This window comes from Pleurodeles waltl, chromosome 3_1 (assembly GCF_031143425.1).
Source record: "Pleurodeles waltl isolate 20211129_DDA chromosome 3_1, aPleWal1.hap1.20221129, whole genome shotgun sequence".
Classification (NCBI taxonomy): domain Eukaryota; kingdom Metazoa; phylum Chordata; class Amphibia; order Caudata; family Salamandridae; genus Pleurodeles; species Pleurodeles waltl.
The window spans coordinates 370,742,967-370,768,958 of record NC_090440.1 but is presented as its reverse complement, the minus strand read 5'-3'; the positions used below and the strand labels follow the sequence as shown (position 1 = coordinate 370,768,958).

The following is a 25,992-nucleotide window of genomic DNA, read 5'->3' as shown; positions in this document are numbered from 1 at the left end:
TTCATATAGCAGGTAAGTATCAAATGAAAGGTACTTTGCATAGTAATACTTAGGACTTTGAATAGAATCAATATTGTACACAGTTTTCTTTAAAATGGCAAAAAGCTATTTTAAAAGCGGACACTGCAATTTTCAACTTTTCCTGGGGGAGGTAAGTAAAGTACAGTTTCTGAGGTAAGTAGCACACTTAAGAGTTCAGTCTCTGGGGCATAGGTAGCCTACCGTTGAGAGTTCAAGACAACCCCAAGCACCCAGCACAAGCAACATAGGGCCGGTCGGGTGCAGAGGTCAAACAGGAGCCAAAATAACGTGTGCATCTATGGAGACAGGGGGGTACTCTGGTTCCAGTCTGCTTGCAGGTAAGTATCCGCGTTGTCTGAGGGCAGACCAGGGGGGTTTGGAGGAGTACTGGAGGGGCCCCACATAGGCACAAAAACCACACCCTCTGTGGCACGGGGGCTGCCGGGTGCAGTGTGCCAAAAGGGCGTCGAGTTCTCAATAGAACTCTATGGAGGGAGCCGGGGGTCACAGGCGCTGCAGGCAGGGCACAGGGGTCCTCTTGGGCAAGGGTGAGGGTCGCCTGCTGATCGTTGCTGCACCGGTAGTCTGTTTCTCACGGGCCTGGGGGCTGCAGGTGTAGTGCTTCTCGAGGCATCGGATATCTTCGTCCCGGGCAGTCACGGTCAGGGGGGTCCTCAGGATTCCCTCTGCAGGCATTGTCGTGGGGGTGCAGAGAGGTCCGCCCAGGGTGGACACGTCATCTGAGTCACCTGGGGTTCCTCTCTGGATAGTTAGATTCTCTGGACACGGGCCGGGTGTCTGGTGCAGAGTAGTTGGACTCATGCTTCTGGAGTGAGGTGAGAGTCCCTTTAAAGTTGATTTCTTGGTCTTTTGTTTGGACAGGTCCGCCGGAGTTTCTTGGTCCTCAGTGATGCAGGCAGTCCCCTGGAGGCTTTTTAGGGGTCGCTGGTCCTGTAGAACACATTGCTTCTTTTCTTGCAGCTTTTCAAAGCAGGAGACAGGACGCTAGGGCTGGGACCCAGTCAGTAGGTGTCTCCTCTTCTCTGCAGGGTTTTCAGCTCAGCAGTCCTTTCTTGAGGTCGTCAGGAAATCTGAAGAGCTGGGTTCAGGGTTGCCCCTAAATAATAAATGTAGGGGTGTGTTAGGGTCAGAGGGCAGTAGCCAATGGCTACTGTCCCTAATGGTGGCTACACCCTCGTTGTGCCAACTCCCTCTGGGGAGGTGGGCACATCCCTAACCCCATTGGCCCTAATCCTCCAAAGCAGGATGGAGGATTTCTCAAGGAGGGGGTCACTTCAGCTCCGGTTACCTTAGGGGTGGACCTGGCTGAGGGGGTGACTCCTTGTTTTTCTCATTATCCCTCCCAACTTGCCGCCAAAAGTGGGGGCTCATCCCGGGGGTGGGCATCTCCAATAGCTAGAGTGCCCTGGGGCATTGTAACACCAAGCTTGAGGCTTTTAGGCCCACCGCCAGGTGTTACAGTTCCTACAGGGGGATGTGTGAAGCACCTCCACCTAGGACAGGCTTTGTTTCTGAAAAAGGAGTGCACAAAGGCACTCACCCCATGTGGTGAGAAACTCATCCAGAAGTGGCAGGTTAGCACAGACAGGTCAGCCTTGCACTAGCAGTTGGGCTAACATACAGATGGCATCTCTAAGATGCCCTCTGTATGCATTTTTCAATAAATCCCACACTGGCATCAGTGTGTGTTTATTGTGCTAAGACGTTTGATACCAAACTTCCCAGTATTCACTGTAGCCATTATGGGGCTGTGGAGTCCGTAATGACAAACTCACAGACCATATACTCAGTATGGCTACCCTGCACTTACACAGTCTAAGAATTGACTTAAACACTGTAGGGGCATAGTGCACCCTGCCTTAGGGTGGAAGGCCTGCTAGAGGGGTCACTTACCTATGCCACAGGCAGTGGTTTGTGGGCATGGCACTCTGAGGGCGGTGCCATGTCGACTGTCTTTTCTCCCCACCAGCACACACAAGCTGCAAAGCAGTGTGCATGTACTGAGTGAGGGCTCCCTGGGGGGCATAATACATGTTGCAGCCCTTAGGGTCCTTCCCTGGCCACAGGGCCCTTGGTACCAGGGGTACCTTTTACAAGGGACCTAACTGTATACCAGGGCTGTGTGAATTGTGGAAAAAAGTCACAGTTTTAGGGAAAGAACACTGGTGCCGGCGCCTGATTAGCAGGGTCCCATCACACTTCCAATCAAAGCTGGCATCAACACTAGGCAAAAAGTGGGGGGTGACCATGCCAACAGTGGCATTTTCCTACAATACCTTTATAAACAATGTCAATAGTTAACACATATTTGGACTTCAGTTGATGTTCAAAACAAACTATTAGAAAAAGAAAATGTAGACCTGTATGTCTTTCATGTATAAAGATTTCAGTATCACACCATAAAAACACTAAACAGGATTCCCATAGATCAACAGTATAAATACAAAGTTGTAAATGTAGGTATGTAGGCCTGCAAGGGACCTTTGGAAAGCTTCCCCGTTGCAGCTCCCATTTGCTCACCAGTAATCACCCCCAATTAACACCACTAACTTAAAGGTTTGCAACCACAATGATGCTCACTAACCGCTAATACATTCAGTTGCGAATCTCAAACAAAAGCAGATTACTTCCTTCATGTGCCCTCATTTGTGATTCGTAATGGATCACAAAAACCCTCTTAAGAGTCGGATAACTTTTCTGACTCATAAAAGGGCTTTAATGTTGTGCTGCAGACGTTGATACTGCAAAACACACCCGTACCAGTCTCTAAATGTGTCACCATTAACATGTAGCCACTCGTATTTGTATCAGTAACAGCAACTCAGTGATTGCAACTCCGTGGTAATGGCCAAGCTGGTTAGGCCACAGTAATGTTTTTCTGTGACTAATATTTACGACCTAACATGACGAATCTACACAGACTGCTGCAAAGACTAGATAGATGTGTTTGACGTTTAAAGACTTGCTTTCCCAGGACAGGGTTGTCTCGCCCGATTCAAAATTGTAACTTACACTTTTGAGTAAGTTTACTCCTTTTAGTCATCACAAAACGCAGAGTGTAAACTTACTACAAACGTAAGTTTCATATATCCACCACTAGAGCAAAGCAACTGGCTTGCTCTTGATCGAGTGGATGATGTCCCTTCGGAAGCCTCTCTCTGACCTTCTCTATGCCCTTTTTACTCCTCCATAATCCAATTTCCCCTTTAGGACTAAGTCTGCCCCTTAACTATCCACTGCCTAGTGTCTTTCCTACATTTACTACTAAAACCTTACACATGCAGAGACGCTAATAAGTACTCGTGGAAAACTCTATATAAAAGTATAGGTAAAACTTACATTTTGTAGTTCGTGATGCAGTTTGTGAATCAGGCCCAAGGAGTTGCAAGCAGCAAAACTGTGGCCTCAAACAGTGGCCGATGGCCAGACATAGCTATTTGACGCTATTCTCTCTCTTGTGAGAAACGGAGAACAGAGCACAGCTTCTTCAGTGACCCTGCATTAGACTTTTCCTTACCCCGACCCTGGCTATACCAAGGGCTTGGAAGGTCTGTAAAGAGATTTTAAAATGAAAAAGGGAATCAAACACAGTGGCACAAGTGTCTCCCAGGAGTCCACAGCTGGCACTGCTGCATGCGGGAGGCTGCAGAATACCAATGCTGTCTGGCATGTGTTCCATTTCATGCCTCTCTTCTTTAACCCTAGACTATGTGTATCTCACTTTTACAAACTTTTTCGCCACTTTCTCCCTTTCTCTATGGTTTCCTAGGTTTCTCTTCCTTCATGCTCGCTTTTCTACCTTCCTCAAAGTTTGATGATGCAAAATACATGTCTTTCCAAAAACAGCGTGGGAGCGACCCCTGCATAAATTAGGCACTAACTGGTAATCACCTGCAGGGAGCGGAGGAGGGGTATTAGATGTCTTTCAGAATCAAACACATCACTGTTAGTTCTCGTTTGTTTATATCACTTATTTGAATACTTCCCCTAGCTGAAATAGCCTGCAGCTGTTCATATGTTTTGAAGTAATGTAGATTATGTTTGCATAACAGACCCCTTGGGTTGCTGTTTTAGATTGATGCTGCATTAGAATACAGTGGGATTGTTAATCATTGTTCTTAAATGAAAAAGATAGCATAAAAAAGCAATGAAACAAAGGAAGCCGAGCTTAAACTGATAACTAAGGGTGCGTAAATCAGATTTTCTTTGTAAATCCATTGTCTGTGTCCTTGCCACATGTACAATGCCCAGCCCTCAGTTTAACCTTCACTGTGTTTAACATGGCTGATAAGTTTACTACGTGCTCTAAAACAAGGCTATGTTATAGGATGTTAATCTTTACCAAAGATGTGAATTAGTGTGCACTGATAACGGGTGACACAGGCATCCTTTGATAGGGAGAGCTTACAGTGGGTGCTCTACACTTTGATTTGTTTAAACTTAACTTATCCCTATCGATATGTTGTGTGCATGAAGACAATGAAGTAAAGTATACATCAACCACTGTGTCCAGAACACTATTTTTTTAATATATGTTCACTATCGCACAGCAGGATTCTCTGTTTATAAGGGACAGGATGACTTTCCAGATCAGAATTCGTTGCCCTTAAATTGTAGAAATGTTATGCACGGTCCTTCCGAGACTCTGCTATCCATCTGTTTGGTTGGTGGGGTGGGCAAGAGCAATGGATATCGGTTCAACTGTTCCCCTGTTGGACAAAAGCAGTAACAATAGGAACAGTAGACAAGGTCCATTGATAGAACCGGTGGGCGCATTGTAAATAAAGTGGAAGGACCGAAACTCGTTTGAAGGTGAGGATCGCCCAAAAGAACTGTGGTTAATATGAGATCCAAAAGCTAAGACTAAAAAAATAGAAACCAAGGAGCACGTTCGTAGCTGTGCCATCTTTTGTAAGTCCCGATACAGTTGAAGCAGCTGCTTGCAGAATCCCTGGACGCAAGTCAGGAACAAGCATTTGCAATGCAGCAGGTTTCCTATTTGCTTGACTTAGAGCTATTAGGGTTGTTAAGTCCTAACCGGACTTTTATTGCCACATAAAATGAAAATGAAAAGTAATAGTTTTACATAAGCAACCCGATTTAAAGGGCCACACCATGAGCGTGAAGGAGCACACAAAATGAAACAGAAGTTCGTTCGCAGTCAAACATATCGGCAAATGTGCAGCTAGATCATGGTGCATAGGAAATAAAAATAAAAAGTAGTCCAGAAATCATGCTGAGAACATGGAGCCTCGTATGTTTTCAGTAGCTAGCCGGTGCACTCGAGGAGGGCTAAACACCAGAAAAGGCATGACGTTTGCATGCCTTTCACAAATATAATCAAGCGATTTTTAAAAGGCAAGACCACGAACCAACGAAACTGATGGGTATGGGGTGTGCATGGTTAAAAGCCCACAGAGATTACAGGAGGCTACAGCGCTCAACCCTAAAAATGGTAAGTCGTCAACACAGTAGATGTGGCACAACTCAACTCTGCACAGTGTGGGGAACAGGTGGTAGGAGTGAGCTCAGACACTTAGATGGATAATAATTCTAGGTAAAGCCATCACACCTTTCCCCAGACACAAAATACAATTCAGTTAGCTGATGGCTAATATGAATCCCTGCCTAGAGGTGCGATAACGACACAAGGGGTGTCTCAGTGATAGGGACCACGACTTCCTTAGAACAGGTGCTGCACTCGAAAGGAATTCTGCATGCTCCCACCAGTTGAGTATCCATTGAGGGATTTTTGGATAACTGAAACATGCCCCTGCCCCTTCTGTCTCATGTTCAAGTCATAAGACATGAGTCAAGTGTACAGCAGTAAACTATCACTATGTGTTCTTTATTTTATTGACTTATGGCTCACTACCAACGTGTTATGGAAGACACAGGCAAAAAAGGTTATTACATTTGGCATATCAGTCCTGAACCCTTGCAGGGAGTACTGATAACGCTTTTTTTCAGCACTCGTGACATTCAAATATATAAAAACTGCAGAAAAAGTAAGTTGAGACCACTTAGTCTGACAGTTTCTACTCATTACCGCACTCATCTAACTTTTGATGTTACTGTTGTATGCCAGTCAGGTTGAAAGGTTGTTTGGTGTAGTCAACAATGCAACATCTGCCTTTAACATTTAAGATATTGACCTCAAGTTTGTATTTTGGGACTCCTCACTTCCCAACACTTGAGGCCAGTTTTGAGCAGTGGGCAGTTTTCCAAAGAAGCCCTTATCCTAACTTCTAAAGGTTCAGAATATCTTTTCTGGGTAAGGTCAGAGTTCTTGGCACAACTCCAACTAAGATAGTAACTCAAAACTGAATAAATACACCTCAGCCACCCAGGCAGAACTCGTAGCCTCAGTCACAATTCAGGGTGATGAAACTTAACAGCTTTTAGGAAAATGTTATATTGTTTTATCCATAACAAAATAAACCCAGCAGAATTGCACACCGTTTATATTTATAACAAGCATTGGTAAAGCCAATAGGTCTCACCTATGCAAGACCTATTGGCTTTGCCAATGTGTTTTAACCACATACAACATGCTGAAACATGTGTTTTAGCCACGTACAACATGCTGAATTACGTGTTTTAGCCACGTACAACATGCTGTTCAGCATGGCTAAATGTTAGTGGTGCAGTGTATCAGAGTGGAATGGAGAAAAGTGATGTGGAGTGGCAGAGAGTGTTGTGTAATTAAGTGGCATAGGGTGAAGTCACCGTAGAGTGGCACACACTGGCGTGGTAGAGTAGAGTGGACTGACGTATAGAGCATTGGCATAGAGCAGTGGTCTTCAAACGATTTAATGCTGCACCCTCCAGTGAAAAACAACAAATCAGGGCCCCCCTCAACATTTTTCACAATTATTTTATTAATCTGGCAATGTTTGAATATGTGTAGACTTATTTAAACATTGCAGTTAAGTTATGTTACTGATTTAAAATCACCTTCTCCCGGCCAGGATATAAATGACAAAAGATGTTAGTGATGGACATTACAGAGGGGCTTACTGTTGCTCACTAAAACAAAACACTTATCAGTATAATGCTTCTTTTGGCCAGAGCCTGGAGCCCCTCCTAGGACCACTTAAGGCCCCCCTAGGAGGGCCCGCCACCCAGTTTGAAGACCCCTGTGTTGCAGAGTATAGTGGCATAGAGTGCACTGTCATTGAGTGCAGTGGCACTGAATCCAGCGACATACAATGGAGTGTCGAACAAGGCAGTGGTGTAGATTAAAGTGGTGCATAGTAGAGTGCAGTGGCACAGAGCACAGTAGTGCAGAGTAGAGCAGCACAGTGGAGTAAAATGGAGTGATGCAGAGGGGAGTGGCGCTGAATAGAACTGAGTGAAAGAGTACAGTGGCGTAGAGTGCAGAGTGGAGCGGAGTGGCAGAGTGCAATGGCACAGAGTGGTGTAGAGTAAAGTACAATGCCATAGAGTGCAGTGGTGTAGTGCAGAGTAGAATGGTGTAGAGTTCAGTGGTGGAGAGTGCAGTGTTGCAGAGTAGAATGTCAGAGTGCAGTGGTGTAGGGTGGCATGCAGTGCAGAGGCGGAGTGCAGTGACAGAGTGCAGTGGTTAAGCGTAAAGTGTAGCAGAGTGGAAAAGAGCAGATTGTTTCAGAGTAGAGTGAAGCGCCATGGAGTGGTGCAGGGTAGAGTGCAGTTGCGTAGAGTGGCATAGAGCGTAATGGCATAGAGTAAAATTATATAGAGTGCAGTGGCATAGAGTGCACAGGAGTAGATTAGAGTCCAGCGGACTGGCATGCAAAGCAGGGGTATAGAGTTGATGGTCACAGAGTAAAGAGCATTGGCATAGTGTACTGGCAGAGTGCAGTGGCGTAAAGTGCAGTGTTGCAGAGCGGCGTAAAGTACAGTGGTGCAGTGTTAAGTTGTGCAGAGTAGATTGGTGTGGCCTATACTAGAGTGGTGTAGTCTGCAGTGGCAAACAGTACAGTGGTGTAGAGTGGCTCAGAGTGCACTGGCAGAGCAGAGTTGTACAGGGTAGAGTAGAGAGGCTTAACGTGGCGTAGAGTGCAGTGGCATGGAGTGGTGCAGAGTATAATAGAGTGGAGTATTCATGGTGTGATAACACTCTGCCATTACAGACAACACATTTTATTTGAAATGACCATTACATTTGCACAGACATACAGTTTTACTAATAAAACTATACAGTGCACAGCCACAAATGTGTGAAAGCTGCAGCCAGTGTAATGATTTGTTTGTTCATATTCATGTATTTATTTCTAACAGTTCAGAAATAACAAAAACTGTGCTTCATTAGTGTTCCTAATTCTGATATATTCTGAAATACCTATACAATTCAATTGAATGTTGTGTGCCAGAAAAAAAATGTTTCCTACTCCCAGTATCCAACACAATTGTCACATAAATCCTCTTACTTTGAAGTTAGAGAAAGAAAACAGGTGCCCTTGGAAGACAGAACCTGACATTTGACCTCTGTCTTTGAATGCACAGAAAATGTGATGAGATAATTTAAGAATTTACAGGCCTGTTTTCAAAAAGGGAGCACTCAAGGATACTGTAAATAATGTTTTGGCAAGGGAAGGTAGAAACAAGCTGTATGGCCTAAAACAAAGCCAGCAAATGGAAAGCGAGAAAATATGAATTACAAACCACAAAGCCAATGGGAAGCAATGAGCAGAATGCATTTCTAGGTCAACTTTTGTCAAGATGTCTTTAGCAAAAACCAGACTGCTTCGCTGTCTGCGACCTAAGAACTGAATAACAGTACTTACAAATAGATTTGCTGTTCTTCAGCAGCTCTGTACCTGGGTAACAGAGTAAATCAGATTAACATGTGTACCTCAGACTAGACTATTCTGCATATGGGACATTTGTGAAAAACCTGATTAATGTTGTTCATTTCTCATCTTGATATACGTGATAGGAGTTATATGACACGTGCACCAGAAAACATGGCGAGCAGAGGATGTGCCTGAAATAAATGATGCATTATATGGCAGGATGTGCCAGCCACCTTAGAAAATCACAGTGCTCTAGAAACCAACTGTTAGGGCACAATGCAAAATTTTTGTTATTGCAGCATTTGACACTCTGGTGCAAACAGAGCAGAACGGGAAAAATGTGTTATTGTTCTCATTGATGGTTCATGTATGTAAAAGGGGAAGAGCTATAAAGTTTGCGTTCTTCAAAGGAAAAGTGTATACCTTAGGGTCTCTACCCTTCCAGAATAAGTCCCTGTCGCATGACATGTTGTTATAACTTTGAACTTTCCTATATTCAGTGGTGACGTACGTTATGCTGTGTTCATGTTTGATTGAATGGTGCTGCTTGTAAGTCCTGGCCACTTCTGGACAGAAAGTGGTCAGTTATTTATGGAAGACTGACTTTTGAGGAGATTGGTGTTTGTGGGTTTAAAATAGCTCATTTTAATGGTCTTTTTAAGAAAGAGTGCTGTGAAGCCTTTCGGAACATTAGATGATTACCAATGCAGATGCCCTGAGGGTATGCATTCATTTTTATATTTTGTTTTAGAGGAAACAATGGGCTCACTGCGAAATATATCAAATTATTTCATGGGGCAAGTTGCTTGATAGTTGATACATCCAAAGAGAGGTCTTGGTATTTGGCCACAAAAGTCTTGAGTAAATCATGGCAGCTTGGTAATGGAAAGCTGGAAATAATTACCTTTTACCATTATTTGGGCATCAAGTAAACCAAATCCTTTAGCTAGGGTTAGCAATGGCAGAGTGCTGTGTCCTGAGCTAACCCAGCTTCCAGAGGCCTTCGTGACCTCAACAGGAAGTAAGGGAGTTAAGTTGCTTGCTCTGCTGTCAAAAGCCTTCAATGGGAAGGTGGTATTGATTGATCTGCAGTTTGATCCCCAGAAAGGAGTATGCCTCAAAAAGACCCTGAACTTACTAGTGTGTGAAGTGCAAATACCAGAAATGTTGGTTTGGGAGCTCATCCCAAGTGAGCTGGTGTGCTCGGTAAGTACTCATCTGGAGAAGCAGCTGACACGTGTCAGTTGTTGCTGCTCCCAGGCTGCCTGAGTTTGCTCAAGCTGTCTGCTCACTCGCCTTCCATTCTAAACATATGGGTTTGCGCCTATTCTGCAACCTAGGATCACCCGCCCTTTCAGTGTGATTGTGCTCATCTGGTTAGCGCTATTGCTCTTTTATCGCTATTGCAATGTTACATGTGATTCCTGTTGCCATAGTTCTTGTCCAGTCTCCCATCATTCCCCCTGCCTGCTCCTCTCGTTTTCTCCCACCCATGCTTCTCAGCTCGCCTCCTGTCAGCCCCTCTCTCCTCTGCAATTTATGGAGGCCCCTACCCAATACCAATGATCAGCAGCAGACTTGTCAGTTTTCACTGCTCCCCCGCTGCCTGAGCTTGCTCAAGTGGTCTGCTCACTTGCCTTCCACTGGGAACCTACGGGTTCGCTCCTGTTTGCCCTAGGCTCATCGCCTTTTTAGTGTGATTGCTATTGTGATTTTTTTTGCAATTGCTATTATGTTATTCTTATTGCAGTTGTAGTGTTACATGTGATCCCTATTGCCATAGATCTTGGCCAGTTACCCATCCCTTCCACCACCCGCTCCTACAATTTTTCCCACCCATACTCATCAGCCCACCATCCTCCCAGTGCTATTTATGGAGGCTACTGCACAGCCACTGCGCCAGCAGTAAGTCTGTCTGCACCTGGACCACCCCCAGCTCCAGGAATCCTGGATCTACTACAACCCGCCACCACTCCGGAGAGGAGAGCTTGCGCTCAAAGTCCACACCTCCAATGGTTCAAGCTGCTGCACCTCACCACGCTCCTTTAAAGGACCCTTCACCTGCCGCCACTGCCAGTTCTCCTGTAACACCAGTACCTCACCATGATCGAACACTGATACATCTTCACCCAAGACCAGCCACCGAACCCCCGCTGCCTCCTACTCAACGTCTGTTCCCTCTGCAAACATGCCACAGATGTATCGGACACCATAACCTCCCTCTCCCCGGATGTAGCCTTCCTCAAGGTGACCTGGCTCAACATTTCCTCTGCACCCAACATTGCCACAGCAACCCTGGACGGGTACAAGGTCATCCACGTAGGTCATACAGGCAGACCCAGAGGCGGCATCGCTATTATCCACAAGGTCACCCTCCGCTGCTCCGCTTCGATGAACAATGGAAAATGATACTCAAATCATGGATGTATGAAAACAGCTCCTTGTTGCAGTTACCCCCCCCCCCCACTTTTTGCCTGATATTGATGCTGATTTGACATTGTGTGCTGGGACCCTGCTAATCAGGCCCCAGCACCAGTATTCTTTCACAAAAAATAAACCATTGTTTCCACAGTTGGCATGACCCTGGCACACAGATAAGCCCCTTGTAAAAGGTACCAGAGGTACCAAGGGCCGTGTGACCAGGAAAGGTCCCTAAGGGCTGCAGCATGTGTTGTGCCACCCTAAGGGACCCCCTCACCTAACACATGGATACTGCCATTGCAGATTGTGTGTGTTGGTGGGGAGAAAAAGGCAAAGTCGACATGGCATCCCCCTCAGGGTGCATGAGCACAAAACACTGCCTGTGGCATAGGTAAGTCACCCCTCTAGCAGGCCTTAAAGACCTAAGACAGGGTGCACTATACCACAGGTGAGGGCATAGCTGCATGAGCAATATGCCCCTATAGTGTTTAAGTCCATTCTTAGACATCATAAGTACTGTGTGGTCATATTAAATATATGGTCTGGGAGTTTGTCAAAACAAACTCCACAGTTCCATAATGGCTACACTGAATCCTGGGAAGTTGGTATCAACCTTCTCAGAATAATAAACCCACACTGATGCCAGGGTTGGGTTTATTAACAAAAGGCACACAGAGGGCATCATAGTGATGCCCCCTGTATTTTACCCAATCCTTCAGTGCAGGACTGACTGGTCTGTGCCAGCCTGCCACTGAGAGACAAGTTTCTGACCTCATGGGGTGAGAGCCATTGTGCGCTCTGGGGCCAGAAACAAAGCCTGCACTGTGTGGAAGTGCTTCACACCTCCCACCTGCAGGAACTGTAACACCTAGCGGTGAGTCTCAAAGGCTCAGGCTTCATGTTACAATGCCCCAGGGCATTCCAGCTAGTGGAGATACCCAACCTACGCACAAAGCCCCACTTTCGGCGGCAAGTCCAGAGGGATAATTAAGAAAAACAAGGAGGAGTCACCATCTCAGCCAGGACCACCCCTAAGGTGTCCAGAGCTGAAGTGGCCCCCTCCTTGCAGAATCCTCCATCTTGGTTTGGAGGATCAGGGCCAATAGGGATATAGGAATGTGCTCCACTCCCCCAAGGAAGTGAGCACAAGGAGGGTGTAGCCACCCTCAGGGACAGTAGCTATTGGCTACTGCCCTCTGACCCCTAAAACGCCCCTAAATCTTGTATTTAAGGGCTCCCTGAACCAAGCTAGTCAGATTCCTGATGACCTCATAAGAGGAAGGACTGCTGAGCTGAATACCCCGCACAGAAGAGAAGGAGACGACAAATGACTTGGCCCCAGCCCTACCGGCCTGTCTCCTACTTCAAAGACCCTGCAACCGAAAAACAACACGTTCTACAGTACCAGCGACCCATGAAAGGCCTCCAGGGGAATGCCTGCAACACTGAGGACAAAGAACTCCCATGGGCAGCGGACCTGCCAAAATAAAAGACCAAGAAACCAACTTTAAAGGGACTCTCACCTCACTCCAGAAGCGCTCTGCCCAACCAAAAGAAAAGAACCAACTTTAAAGGGACTCACTCCAGAAGTGCGAGTCCCGACTACTCTGCACCTGACGCCCCTGGCCCCTGTCCAGAGGAGCCAACTATCCAGAGAGGACCCCCAGGCGACTTGAGGTGTCCACCCTTGCCTGATCTCTCTGCACCCCAACGACAACGCCTGCAGAGGGAATCCCAAGGACCCCCCTTACCACGGCTGCCCAGGACAAAGATATCCAATGCCTGGAGAAGCTCTGCACTCGCATCCCCCAGGCCTGTGAGAAACCGACCACCAGTGCAGCAATGACCAGCAGCCGGCCCTTACCCTTGCTCAGTCGGTGGCTTGCTCAAGAGGCCCCCCTGTGCCCTGCCTGCGGCGCTTAAGTGACCCCTGGTCCCTCCATAGAGTTCTATTGAGAACCCGACGCCCTGTTGGCGCACATGGCACGCGGCCACCCCGTGCCACTGAGGCTGTGTTTTTTTTTGTGCCTCCTTGGGGCCCCTCAAGTACTCCTCCAAACCCCCCTGGTCTGCCCTCAGACAACACGGGGACCCCCTGTCTCCATAGGCACCCATGTTATTTTGGCTCCTGTTTGACCTCTGCACCTGACCGGCCCTGTGTTGCTGGTGCTGGGTGTTTGGGGTTGCCTTGAACCACCACAGGTGGGCTACCTATGCCCCGGAGACTGAACCCGCAAGTGTGGTACTTACCTCTGAAACTGTACTGTACTTACCTCCCCCTGGAACTATTGAAAATTTCAGTGTCCACTTTTAAAATGGCTTTTTGCCATTTTAATGAAAACTGTGTACAATATTGATTTGATTCAAAGTCCTAACTATTCCTATGCAAAGTACCTTTCATGTAATGTACTTACCTGCTATTTTTCTCTATAAAAACCTATTGGCCTGGAGTTAAGTCATTGAGTGTGTGTTTTCACTTATTGCTTATGTGTGTACCACAAATGCTTATCACTACCCTCTGATAAGCCTAACTGCTCGACCACACTACCACAAATAGAGCATTAGTATTATCTATTATTGCCTCTGCCAAGCCTCTTGGGGAACCCCTAGACTCTGTGCACACTATATCTCATTTTGATAAGGTATATACAGAGCCAACTTCTTACAATGGAACACCTTCACTTCCAGATCAGCGCAGACAGTAAATCCAGAGGACCACATCAAACGTTTTGCGAAGCCATAAACTGATCGCCATATAAGCCATAGACACAGAGCACTACATCTTCCTCAGGGACCTGAACTTTCACATCGACCCCAACATCAAAATCGCCAATCTACTGGATAGCATGAGCACTATCGGACTCAACCAAATTGTCACCCTACCCACAGAAATCGATGAAAACACACTGGACCCCATCTTCAAATCCAGCAACAGTCTTCTACCACACCTTGGCACTCGCCTGTACCGACCACTTCACTCTCCCATCAGCCCACCACAATGCAGCCAGGCCAGCCTGCACCTCCCATCGAAGCTAGAGCAAAGTTTCAGAAGTCCAGTGGTGCACGCCCTCAACACTCACTGCCCAGACTTCCCAACAGACAGCTGTCAGGAGGAACTTTTCAACAGGGATCATAATCAGTGCAGACAGTCGCCCCCACCAAATTGAGCAAGAGCAACAGCCACAACAAGCAAGCCAGCTGGTACTCACCTGAACTTAGAAACACCAAGTGCAAGGACCTCCATCGACGGATCCACTTTTAAGAACAAACTCAATCTTTACCACAAACACATCAAACAAGACCAGGAAACAAGCTCTAGCCACCCAAATTCAGTCCAGCTCCAATCGCAGTAAATAGCTTTTCAAGATCGTCAAAGAATTCTCCAACCCACCCGCTTCAGAAAACTGCACCACCCCTACACAGAAGTTCTGTGGCTCTCTTACACACTTCTTTCATGATAAAATAGCCACTATCTACAAAAACTTTGCTCCCCAAAGCTGCCCTACCACCATCAATCTACTCACCCCCTTGGACACCAACAACCCCCAGAACCTCCGCAGACCTTTCTTTCACCTGCACCATTACTAACTAAAGGCAAATTTCTACAAATGATACCGTCATGATGTCCATCAACTCCAGATCCCCCCAGACCTCTGCCCTTACCACATGTTTAGCCTTGGCATCCACACCATCACCAGCAAACTCACTGACATCCTCAACTCCTCCATAAGTGCAGCCACCTACCCTGAAGAATGGAAGCATGCAGGGGTCAAACCCTTGCTCAAAAAACCATCAGCTGATCCCAACGAACTCAAGAACTACGGTCCGATCTCCCTACTCCAAAGCCCAGCGAAAGTACTTGAAAAAGCCATAAAACACCTCACCGACTACACAGAAGAAAACTTCCTCAACCAGTCTCAGTCCGGTTTCCAACCTAACCATAGCACAGAAACCACCCTCATTGCAGCTACGGATGACGTCAGGCTCCTCCTGGACCAGGGCAACTCATCTGCCTCCATCCTCCTCAACCTCTCTGCAGCTTTCAGCACAGCATCCCACCACACATGCTCACAAGGCTCCAGATTGGAATCAGAGGTAAAGCACTGAAATGAAGTGCTTCTATTTTCTCAGGCATAACTCTGAGTTCACCTCCTGCCCTTCACCTCAAAACCCAAGGATATCATCTGCAGCATCCCTCAGGGATCATCACTCGGCCCCACCCTCTTCAACACATACATGACCCCCCTGGCTGACATCAGAAACCACTGCCACAACAATCGCCTAAACAGATGACACTCAGCTCATCCTCTCATTCTCCAAGGACGCATCCACGACAAAAGCCAACTTCCACAACCGTATAAACAGCATCGCAAAATGGACGAGGGACAGATGTTTGAAACTCAACACAGACAAGACAGAAGTACTACTGTTCTGCAACACCACCTCACCCTGGGATGACTCCTGGTGGCCAGCCAAGCTGGGTCCGTCCCCTACCCACCACCAACCACATCAGAAACCTAGGAATCATCATAGAAAAACTCAACATTAAGTGCCACATTAATGCGATCACCTCCACCTGCTTAATCACCCTCCACGTGCTATACAAGATTTTCAATGGCTCCCCCATTAAGCCAGACACACTGTCATCCAAGCCCTCATAACAAGCCAGCTGGACAACGGAAAAAACGCTCTATGCCACATTCACCAACACACTGACTACAAAACTACAAATCATCCACAACTCAGCCACCAGACTCATCCTAGACCTCCCGAAAAGCACACTCATCACCCCACATCTAAGGATCCTCCACTGGCTCCCCATGCACAAATGCCCTCAATTCACACTCCTGACGCTTGCGTACAGATCTCTCCACAACATAGGACATGCCTGCCTCAACCATCACATGGGATTTCACCAACCCCCAACACTCATTCGCTCTGCATCACTCACGATCACCCCAAGAGTTTGATGCGGCACCTACAGGGGTCACTCATCCACATTCCTACCAGCAAAGGCCTATCACGGTATCCCCCACCTCCACCAAGGGCATCTCCTTCCCTCGAGGTGATTAGAAGAGATCTTAATACCTGGATATTCCACTGACTGATGCAGCAAATTAGCGCTTGGATACCGTTAACAATGATTAGTGCGCGTTACAAATTCAATGAGTGATTGATCCTGATTTGGCATACATTTTCTTTTTTTTTTTTTTAAAACACCAATTAGTGTAATCCTTCCTTTTTAAAAGATAAGTGAAAATTATTGTTGCTCTGCCACATTGCTGACCCACAAATTTGTCACAAATTAGTCAAGGTTAGGTTAGGGGCTAGGGCCAGATGTAGGAAGCCTTTTGCATGTCGCAAACTGCGAAAAACGCAGTTTGCAGCATGCAAAAGGCCGAACGCGATGCTCATCCTCAAATTGCGAGTCGGTACCGACTCGCAATTTGAGGATGCGACTCGCAAATAGGAAGGGGTGTTCCCTTCCTATTTGCGACCGCATCGCCATGCTGAGTTGCTTTGTGACCGCAAATGCGGTTGCAAACCAACTTGCAGTTACCACCAGTGTCACACTGGTGGTAACTCATTCGCAAAAGGGAAGGGGTCCCCAAGGGACCACTTCCCCTTTGTGAATGCTGAAAAAAATATTTTTTCAGAGCAGGCAGTTGTCCTATGGAGCACTGCCTACTCTGAAAAAAACGAAACCAAATGTTTTCGGAATTTTCTTTCTTTTTGCAACTCGTTTTCCTTTAAGAAAAACGGGCTGCAAAAAGAAAAAAAAACTGCTTTATTGAAAAAGCAGTCACAGACATGGAGGTCTGCTGACTACAGCAGGCCACCATCCCTGTGAGTGCAGGTACTCGCTATGAGGTCGCAAAATGCAACCCACCTCATTAATATTAATGAGGTGTGTCTTTGCGACCCCATAGCGACTCGCAGAAGGTGTCTGAGACACCTTTCTGCATCCCATTTTGCGAGTTGCAATTTGCGAGTCAGTCAGACTCGCAATTTGCAAGTCGCAAAATTTTCCTTTCCTACATCTGGCCCCAGATGTATTAAAAAGTTTTGCACTAGCAAACGGTGCAAATCGGTAAATTTGGCCGTTTGCGAGTGCAAAACAGTGGTCTGCGATGCATGAAATGCATTCGCAGACCACAAATAAGAAATTGCTAAAATTGCGATTTCTTGCGTTGCGACCTGGAAATTGCGAGTTGCAATTTGCGATTCGCAATTTCCAGGTCGCAAGGCTATGCTGGAAAAAATCGCAAATTGCGATTTTTCCAAAAATTGCATTTTGCACTTGCAAAATACCATGCTTTGCAACCAGGTGGTAACCTGATGCAAAATTTTAAAATGCAGTTAAACTACATTTTTAAATTTAACATGTAAATCACACATGCCCTTTTGGCATGTGTGTACCTTACATGTTGAAAAAAATGTTTTTGGGGTGCAGGAGAGGGGACCTTAGGCCCCCAGCACCCTGGCCTTATGCATTTCCAAAATTGCGATTTCTGGTTCAGAAATCGCAATTTTGGAAATGCAAGAAATTTGCAGCTATGGGCCCTGCTGGCAAATGGGTAGCTGCGAATGGGGCCGGTATCGCAATTTGCGATTCGGTAATAGCTTTTGCGATTTTTAAGAAATCGTTATTACCGATTCGCAAATGTGATACATGGGGCCAGATGTAGCAAAAGAAAATGTTGCGAGTTGCAAATTGCGAGTCAGACCGACTCGCAATTTGAAACTCGCAAAAGTGTATGCAGAAAGGTGTCTCAGACACCTTCTGCGACTCGCTATGGGGTTGCAAAGACCCACCTCATGAATATTAATGAGGTGGGTCGCGTTTAGCGAGTCCCTGCACTCACAGGGATGGTGGCCTGCTGGAGACAGCAGACCTCCATGTCTGTGACTGCTTTTGTAATAAAGCAGTTTTTTTTTTTTTTATTGCAGCCCGTTTTCCTTAAAGGAAAACGAGTTGCAATACAAAAAAATAATGAAACCATTTGGTTTCATTTTTTCAGAGTAGGCAGTGGTCCATTGGACCACTGCCTGCTCTGAAATTTTATTTTTAGCGACTTTCACAAAGGGGAAGGGGTCCCAAGGGGACCCCTTCCCGTTTGCGAATGAATTACCACCCACTTCAAGTGGGTGTTAACTGCGAATTGCTTTGCGACCGCTTTTGCGGTCACAAAGCAATTCTGTATCGCGGTGCGAGTCGCAAATAGGAAGGGAACACCCCTTCCTATTTGCGAGTCGGATTCACATTTTGCGAGTCGGTACCGACTCGCAAAATGTGAATCAGCATCGCGATGGCCGTTTTGCATGGCGCAAACTGCATTTTTCGCAGTTTGCGACATGCAAAGCGGTTCCTACATCTGGCCCGTGGTCCTTTGCGAGTCGGTAATAGCGATTTCTTAAAAATCGCTATTACCGAATCGCAATAGGCCGTGATGGTACATTTGGCCCTTACTTCTTAAACATGCCTCATGCGTCTATGTTTAAAATATAGCACTTTGAAGGAAAATTATGAATGGATTGGCTTAATATTTGTATTGCTGTGGCCCGTGTTACTCAAGTGGGTAAAATAATTTTAAACTTATTTTGTAATTTAAATTTGTTATTGCATTATCAAATGTGTCGTTCATGATATATTATATGAACCTAATTGTTTTAATAAATGTTTCTGACTAAAAATACCTGCGGTTGCTAAGCACCATCATGTTCAAAGATTATGTAAAGTGACATAATCGACGTGATACCTGCTGAGAGAACTGGGTTTGCGTGTCGTAGGGAACCATACTTAGAATGGAAAATGTTAAGTACAGGTCCCAGAAGGAGAAGTGCTGTTAGCTACAAAGCCAGGACGGGCATAAAGGTGTTACATATGATACACGTCTTTTTGGCTGTCGTATTTTCATCCACAATTTTAGAATTTTTTTAAGTTGTACCGACAAGAAAATCTCCTGCTTTTGGGGACCAGTTTGGTAGACGTTTCTGTGACAAACTCGAGTGTGGTGGAAATAACTTAGCCAATCCGCTGTATCTGGCGGAGGACCAGCTGCCAGGTCACAAGGCTACTCTTTTATTCTGCCAACACCATCACGCTTACGTTTTTCTGTTACATGAAGTCACACGCCCAAAAATTCCAAGATGCTCACGTTTTTGTTTTTTTTGTGTTTGCACGGCCCTCTGATTGCACTCTACTGCCATTGTAACACGAGTCTAAACCTCTTATTTAAACTTGCGCTCTAACAACCGAGGTAATAAATGTCTTGGGTGTTACCATTGTACGCTGCTTCTAAGAAAATCTGAGCCACTGGTGACCAATTGGTCACTAGTGCCCTAGTACGTAGATGCGTACATGTGGCAGTCTCCCAAGCATACACCAGGAAAAATAGTGGCGTAACGAAAAGAAAATGACACTCCACTCCCTTACAGAATGTGAAAAGGGGGGGTCAGTTTGCCTCCCACATCTCACATATTCACTCATTGGTTGAATAGGACCCCTGAAGAGTCGAGACGCCCCTGAAGGCTTACCCCCACCGCACCTCAGGGGCTGCAGAAGGCCTGCCTTATATCTCTGTGAAACATTCACCAGTCTCCGTAGCAAGACCACAATTGCGGTGGTCGGCTTTCAAATGTTTGGCCTCAGTAGAGTAGTCTAACATAGGGTGACCACCCGTCCTTCATTTTCACAGACTGCCCGTTATTTAACTGTTCAGTCCGTTATGAATGTCCTTAATTGTAGCGGTTCACCCAAAGCACAAAATGTAATTAGGACAGATCAGTTTCCACAGCTGGATTGAAAGTCAGGGAAGTCTCCTGTGCTCTGAGGGAGGGTGGGGCAGACAGATAAGAAACAGGCCAGGGTGGCTTCTCCCCTAAAGAAATGCAAATGTGTGTAACTGGTAAATCTGCAAATGCAAAGGGGCTTGGAAACCTGTACTGACTTTAATCAAAAGAGTCACTTGACTCTGAAGGTAAGGGTATTTAATTTTAGAGAGGTACTGTAAGGGTGTTCCAGGGTGAGCTGTGGAGTGTGTGGTTTTAATGGACTGTTATAAAAAATGTTTGCACTAGGTATAATCTGTATATTATTGAAATGTGTATTTTAGAAGGACTTTTTAAAATTTTTACCTAGAGGTATTTGCGCATTTTGTAGCAGCCTTTATTATGTGTGTAATGCATGTTTCAGATAAGGACTTACACATTCACAGTTGTTTCAGGGACCTCAGTACTACATAATACTAATAAGCATTGGCAAAGCCAATAGGTTTCACGTACACAAGAGTTATTGGCTTTGCCAAAGTGTTTTAGCCATGTTATACACCAAAGTGGCTGCTGTTCAGCATGGCTAAAAGCTAGCAGCATACGAGAGTGTCACGAAGTGTTGCAGAGTCGAATGGCAAAGTGTGGAGTACAGTGTTGTAGAGTGGTGTGGCAGAGTGTCGTGTTTAGGAGTGGCATACTGTGAAATTGCGAAGACTGGCTTATAGTGGAGTGGTATGCAGTGGATTTAGTACAGAGTAGAGTGATGTAGAGTGCATTGGTGTAGAGTGTTGCAGAATATAATGGTATAGAGTGAAGTGGCATTGAATGCAGCGGCATAGAATTCAGTGTTGTACAATGTAGTATCATAGAATGCAGAAGCAGATTAGAATGGTGCAAAGATTCAAGGAATGCAGAATGGAGTGAAGTAGACTAAAGTGGCAGAGTGCAGCGGCATAGAGTGGCGTACAATAGAGTGGCAGTGTGCAGTAATGTAGAGTGGTGTATAGTGCAGTAGCGTAGAGTGCAGCATAGACTAGAGTGGCATAGAGTGCAGTGGTGTAGAGTGGTGCAGAGTAGAACAGCGTAGAGTGGTGTAGTGCAGAGTAGAGTGCTGTAGAGTGGAGTGATGCAGAGTAAAGTGGCATAGAGTGCAGTGGTGCAGAGTGTATTGGCATACATTGCAATAGTTCAGAGTAGAGTAGTGTAGAGTAAAGAGGCAGAGAGTGCAATGTTGCAGAGTAGAGTGTCAGTGCAGTGGTGTAGGGTGGAGTAGAGTGGCATAGGAGCAGTGGAGTAGAGTAAATTGGTTTAGAGTGCAGTGGCATGGGGCAGAGTAGAGTGGCGCAGAGTGCAATGGAGTAGAATAGCATACAACAGAGTGGCAGAGCGTGCAGTAGTGTAGAGTGGCACAGACGACAGTGGTCCAGAGTGGAGTAATGTAGAGTGGTGTGCTACAGAGTAAAGTATAGTGCTGTAGAGTGTAGCGGCATAGAGTGGAGTGATGCAGAGTACAGTGTATTGGCGTAGAATGCAGTAGTACAGAGTAGAGCAGAGTACAGTGGTGGAGAGTGCAATGTTACAGAGTAGTGTTGGTGCAGTGGTGTAGAGTGGCAGAGAGCAGTGACGTAGATTACAGTAGTTCAGAGTAGAGTGCAGTGGCATAGAGTACAGTTATTTAGAGTGCATTGGCGTAGAGTGGCATGGGGCAGAGTAGAGTGGCACTGAGTGCAGTGGAGTAGATTGGCGTACTATACAGTGGCAGAGAATGCAGAATGGTGCAGTGGCATAGAGTGCAGAGTAGACTTGAGTAGCATAGAGTGGTGTAGAGAATAGTGTTGTAAAGTGTGGTGGCATAGAGTGGAGTTATGCAGAGTAGAGTGGTATAGAGTGCAGTGGCACAGAGTGTATTGGTACAGAATACAGTAGTACAGAGGTGTAGAGTAGTAGCAGTGAGTGAAGTGTTGCAAAGTAGAGTGTCAGAGTGCAGTGGTGTATAGTGGAGTAGAGTGGCATAGAGAGCAGTGGCATAGAGTACAGTGGTGCAAATGGAGTGCAGTGGTGTATATTGCAGCTGTTTATAGTGCACTGGCGTGCAGTGAGGCAGATGGGCATAGAGTAGATTGTTTCAGAGTAGTGAGCAGTGGCAGAGTGCAGAGTGCAGTGGCATAGAATGCAGTAGCACAGAGTGCAGTGGTGTAAAGTAAAGTAAATTGTTTCACAGTAGAGTAAAGTGGCGTAGAGTGGAGAGGTGCAGGGTAGAGTGAAGTTGCGCGTAGAGTGTGATGGCATAGAGTAATATGGTGTAGAGTAATATGGCATAGAGTGCAGTGGTGCAGAGTAGATGAGTGACGTACAATGTATTGATGTAGAGTGCAGGGGCATAGAGTGACGTGGAGTTGTGCTGAGTAGCCTGGTATAGCGTGCAGAGGCGCAGAGCGAAGTCGTGTAGCGAGGCATACAGTGCATTGGCACAGAGTAGAGTGGTACAGAGTAGAGTAGAGAGGCGTATGGTGAAGTAGCATAGCGTGCAGAGGCATAGAGTGGAGAAGAGTGCAGTGTTCCACAGTGCAGTGGCATGGAGTGATGCAGAGTAGGGAGGTGTGGAGTGGTACGGAGTACAGTGGAGTATGCATAGTGTGGTAACAACATGTTTTTGATTGAAATGACCATTACATTTGCACAGGCATACAGTTTTTCAAATAGAACTATACAGTGCACAGACGATGTGTGGAAATTGCACCACCTAGCGTAATGATTTGTTTTAATCATAAAGGTATTTGTTTCCAGCACAGTTTAGAAGTAACAAAAATGTGCTTCATTTCTACACCTTATTCTGATATATTCTGAAATCCTTGCAGTTTATTTAAATGTTGTCATGTAATAGAAAAAACTCTTTCCTACCCCCAGTATCTAGCATGATTGTCGCATAAATCCTCTCACTTTGAAGTCAGGGAAAGAAAGGTAAACACTAAGTCCCCACCGAAGACACAGCCTGATATTTGACCTTGTTCTTTGAATGCACAGCAAATGTGATGAGATAAGAACAAGATTTACCGAAAGGGAGCTCTCAGGAAGATACTGTAAGTAAGGTTTGGGCAAGGGAAGGGACAAACTCAAGCTGGACAGCCTAAAACAAAAAGCCACCAAACTGAAAGCAACGAAATGTGAGCTGCAATCCACAAAGTTAATGGCAAGCAATTGGTCAAATGCATTCCAAAGGAAGCTCTATGAACGTACTTAAAAGTGACAGCCGTGGGATACTTTGTGGGGAAAGTCCAGTATATTACTCCAGTCCTTATCTTGCAGAACTTTGGCCACCTCAATCACCCAGGTAGTATGATGAGAAGACCTGGAGTGGTCTCCATGCTGCAGGAGAGGTCTGTACACCCATCTTATCAGTTTGCCACCAGTCCCTATGGTGTAGAGCTTCTGGCACCCATCATGTACGGTTAGTTCTAGGTGGCAGAAATTAAATAGGGTATTTAATGATTGATTATCGTGGTTGTAAGTAAGGAGTTGACCGGGGTGAAGATGGTAGTCTGCCACAAGGGTTTGGAAATGTAGTAGCTCACCGTCCAGAAACAAATCCTCCAATTTTAAGACACCTGCAGCATGCCAACGACAGAGTTTATTTGCGTGGGAAGGCCTAGCAAAGGTAGTGCAGGAGCACAGAGTTTCTTCGTGTCAATATGTTTATGGGTTCTAGCAAGGAAACAGAAAGCTGTGCATGATAACCCCGGATGGTGTTCCGTAGAATGGTCAGTAAGAAACAATGAGCAGTGCAGTAAGCTCTCCTTAAAAGTCTTTACAGATAAACCCCATCTCATGCAAGGGGACGGGCACACAGGCAGCGAGCAACCCATTGGACCTGTGCAGCTAAATAATAGCGTTCCAAGTCCAGAAGGCCTAATCCACCTGAAGTCACAGGTAGTTTTAGAGTGGAAAGAGCTATCAGACAGCACCCCAGCAACCAAATCAGAAGTGTGGCGTGTCCAAAGAAGGAATGAAGAACGATCAGGGGCACATTTGCAAAATAATACTATCACTGGGTTAGCACACCATCTTCACTAGTGTCGGCCCACTACAGAAAGCAGAAGAGAAGACCAAAAAGCAAACTGGGCTCGGAGGGACCATAACGCTCTGCTGAGTTTTCCATCCTGCAAATCAGAGGGGAAATGGTAGATAATAATCACTAGGTATCAAAAGATAACTGGTTCTCAGTTCAATCTGAGGACTAATTGTATATAAAGGGGAAAATAGTACCATATGTTAAAGAAACACCAATTACAGTTTGAAATCTTTCTCATGTTCTTACATTTTGTTTGTGTAATTTACATCCCAAATATTTTGAAGATTCCATGTGTACTTGACACTTAGGTGTAACCCAGATCACTGGTTTGGCTTTTGCTCAATTGCAAAACCATTTTAAGACATGGACAGAGCAGACAATTGCCTTGCACAACCTTGCAAAGGGTCTGGCCCCTGCTCACCCTTTACCATGCGGACCATTGTACCAGAAGAGTTTGCCAGGGTGGCTTGGTGCTGCTTGTTCAACTCCTTGACAGTGCCTTTTCTGTTTCTCTCCTGTCTGCAGAGACAACTCCCCAGGTATGCAATAACTTCTGATAGTCTTGGTGAACCCATCTTGTCTGATTTTAGGAACTGTCCCACATTATTATCTTCCTTATTGATCCAGTTCTTAGCAACAACCCTTTTGCATCAGTTGCTATTGATCTCCCATCTGACCTCGATTTCATCCTCCTGTTTTATCAGCTTTGATTGGTAGTCCAGCCTCTCTTGGGTGTGTCTGTAAAACTGACGTTTGTGCTTGCATTTTTGCCCCGAATTTTGACCCTTCGTCCTGAATTTTTGTCCTGAATTTTGACTGTCCTGAACTTTTTACAGTCCTGTCCCGAATCTTCCTCGATGCCAGATGGTCACCCTACTCTTAACAATTGATCAATCATTTAACAAATAAATCTGCCAAAATCTAATCGCGCTTGGAAACCAACTAACTTTAATATAGACAGCTACAATTGACATTTACTTATTTGCCACTTTATTGACTAGTGGTTACATATTTTTCAGCTTGAAACATTCATCCATATCGCAGAATATATAATTGCTTTAAGTGCCGGATTGACCCTTGGAATCCTCGCGCAGGCTTTAATGCTGCGCACGTAGGCCTCTTTATCAGCTCCGATAACAGCGCCTGTAACCCCAGCCTACCTTCAGAAACCCGGCTTCTCAGAACTATTTGCTGAAGGGCTCATGGATGGCAAGCATAGCTGGGATTGCTATTCCAGATTTGTCCCAACAGTTGTGGCGCAGCTGCCTTCCCACGTGCTCCTAAGAAGATGCAGTGTCAGCCTGAAGACACATGCATCCGGACCCTGCACCGACAGGGCGTGGGGTGCTATAGACAGACTTTTACTCCTGAAAGACCAACAGACCTAGCGCTAAGGAAAAAAAGTGTGGAGCTAGTTAAATGAACTGGTGATTAATTTATTGTGGCTCTACATATTAAACCACTGGTCTTCCAAAGAAAGTCCAAGAAGTGAGAATAGATATATATTTATATATTCTGCATTTGAAAACGGTATTGGCAGTCGCCCCAAGAGAGGCCAAGGCATTACAATAAGTGAAAGAATGCAAAATTTTAGAGAGTTGTTAAATAAACCATCTCTGGGTACTGTAGGAAACTGACCGCAGTAGCTCGAGGGAATTTAGTTTGCAGCGTATTAGTTATAATAAGCCACGTCCAAGTGAAAAACATAAAACCATGTATTTTAGGTCTCCGGGCTGTAACTTGTTACACTTCGTTTCGATGAAATGCAATGAAGCTGAACAGCAACCCCACAATAAGTCAAGGGTTTGTAAAGGAAAGAAGAGCGTGCTTCTGTATGACGTCATCTGTGATAGAAAGCAGGACTGCGTGGCAGGCACAGCAGTATTCTGTACTGAAAAAGAAATCAAAGCA

The 25,992-nt window shown here is 45.7% G+C and overlaps 1 protein-coding gene across 1 annotated transcript in view; it reads right to left on the bottom strand.

The window, feature by feature from the left end:
* The window catches only part of LOC138284115 (glycine amidinotransferase, mitochondrial), a 67,009-nt gene that overhangs the window by 39,191 nt on the left and 1,826 nt on the right, over positions 1-25,992 (bottom strand). The window lies entirely within an intron of this gene.